Source organism: Ochotona curzoniae, unplaced genomic scaffold (genome assembly GCF_017591425.1).
Source record: "Ochotona curzoniae isolate NIBS_2020 unplaced genomic scaffold, NIBS_Ocur_1.0 contig_1217, whole genome shotgun sequence".
NCBI classification, from domain to species: Eukaryota; Metazoa; Chordata; class Mammalia; order Lagomorpha; family Ochotonidae; genus Ochotona; species Ochotona curzoniae.
In genome coordinates, this window is record NW_024464991.1 from 50,520 (window position 1) to 52,553 (window position 2,034).

The 2,034-nt window shown below is 59.8% G+C and overlaps 1 pseudogene; it reads right to left on the reverse strand.

Moving 5' to 3' along the window:
• Positions 1 to 677: 677 nt before the first annotated feature.
• Positions 678 to 1,887, reverse strand: LOC121167043 (annotated as a pseudogene).
• Positions 1,888 to 2,034: the final 147 nt, after the last annotated feature.

Here is a 2,034-nt window from a genome sequence, read left to right on the forward strand (position 1 = left end):
CTCTTCATCATCACAGCAGCGACCACAGCTACAAATAGAATAGCTGCCAGGAGGACCAGGTCAGCAATCACTTCCCTCAGGGGTATGGTGTGCTGAGGAGGCTCTGAGAGAGGAATCAAGGGTGAGGGACTCTGGCAGCCTGGTCTCAGCCCTGCCCCTGCTGAAGGCTCTGCCCCACTCTCTCCTTACCCCATCTCAGGATGAGAGGCTCAGGAAGCCCCTCATGCTTCACTTGGCATGTGTATCTCTCCAGAAGGCACCAGCACAGCTGCCCACTTCTGGAAGGTTCCATCCCCTGCAGGCCTGGTCTCCACCAGCTCCATGTTCTGGGTCAGGTCCTCCCCATCTCGGTGTCAAGTGAGTGTGATGTCCTTGGGGTAGAAGCCCAGGGCCCAGCACCTCAGGGTGGCCTTCTGGTCAGAGACTGGGTGGTGTGTCACATGTGCTGTGGGTGGGTCTGAGGGAAGATTTGGACAATTCATGCCTTTCATGTTTTTCATCTGACACCAAAGCTGCACTCAGTGTCCATCCTGAGAGTGAACAGGAGGACTGGGGTGAGGGAGCAGTGCAAGCCCAGACCTGGCCTGGATAAAGACAATGGGATCATCTGTTGTCTGCAAAGATGTAGAGTCAGGTATGGTTCAGGCTAGGAGGCCCCTGGTCTCTGACGGGGTGAAAGGGAGTTGGTGTTGTCCTGAGTGGAGGCTGAGAGACTGAGAAACCCTGGAGTGCATGACTTGAAGATGAGGACAGGCCTGGGAAGGGCCACAGCTCACAGGACCCAGTGGGAGTCCAGGACACCAAGAGGATTCTTTTTAGAATCTTCTATGCCTGCACAACCCAAGTCCTTCTACACTGAGGGAAGGGCGGGTCTCTGTCTCTGGACCCAAAGTCCAGGAGGACATTCCTGCTGTGGCCATGAGGAGAGGAGGACACAGGCCAGGGTCCCACTTTCCTTTCCTCCTCTACAAACCCCAGTCCTAGGGGAGGTGGGCTAGTTCAGCTCCACCAGCCTTGTGTACCTGTGCGCTGTAGGGTCTCCTTCCCCAACTCCAGGAATCTGTGCAGTGACTTCATGCACTCCTCCTCCAGGTAGGATCTGTATTTTTCAGCTTCACCTGTCACTTTCCACTTGTGCTTGGTGACCTGAGCCGCTGTGTTGGCCGCGGTCCAGGTGTGCAGGTCCTCATTAATGGCGATGTAGTCAGCGCCATCATAGGCCCACTGCCAGTACCCGCGGAGGAGACGCCCGTCCGCCCCGACTTCACAGCCATATATCTTCTGGAGTGTGTGAGAGCCTGTCCGAAGGCCCGCCCGCCAGTGAACAGTCTTAGCCAGGCAGCTCTTACCCCACCCCCGCCCTCCAGGATAAGGACTGAATAGCAAACTGGGCGTGTCCCGCGGCTCCTCCCGCCGAGGGTCTCCGCGGGGCGCGCAGTCTCAAGGTGGGGGGACCTCGGCCCCAGGGACCCGGAGCGCCCTGGGCGCACGTGGGGAGGGGTCGGGTCACTCACCGGCCTTGCTCTGGTTGTAGTAGCCGGGCAGGGTGTTCAGGTACACAATGTTAGAGCGTGTCTCTTCTTTACCACGCTGTGTGTGCATGTCCACGTACTCCGGCTCCACTTGCTGCATCCACGGGGCCTGCGGTTCTGCCCTCGGGTTCTCCACACGAACTGCGTGTCGTCCACGTAGCCCACGGCGAAGAAGCGGGGCTCCCCGAGGCCGGGCCGGGACACGCCGGTGATGAAATACATCAGGGAGTGGAAACCTGGGGGAGAGAGGGGCTGAGACCAGGGCCGACCCCCAGACCCCCATCCGGAATCATACTCCGGGTCTAAGTTCGCTTGGGGCGGCAGAAAAGGAAGAGTCCTTTGGCTTGCTAAGTTACTATGGGGAAGGATAGGGCGGGACAAGCCCAAGGTGGGGACGTCTGCCCTCAGGGCGGCACTGAGGCGGCTCCCGGGGTCCTGTGTCCCCTCCGCGCTCCCCTCGCTCCTGCCCCGCAGAGCCCGTCTCCCTCCCGACCCGCACTCA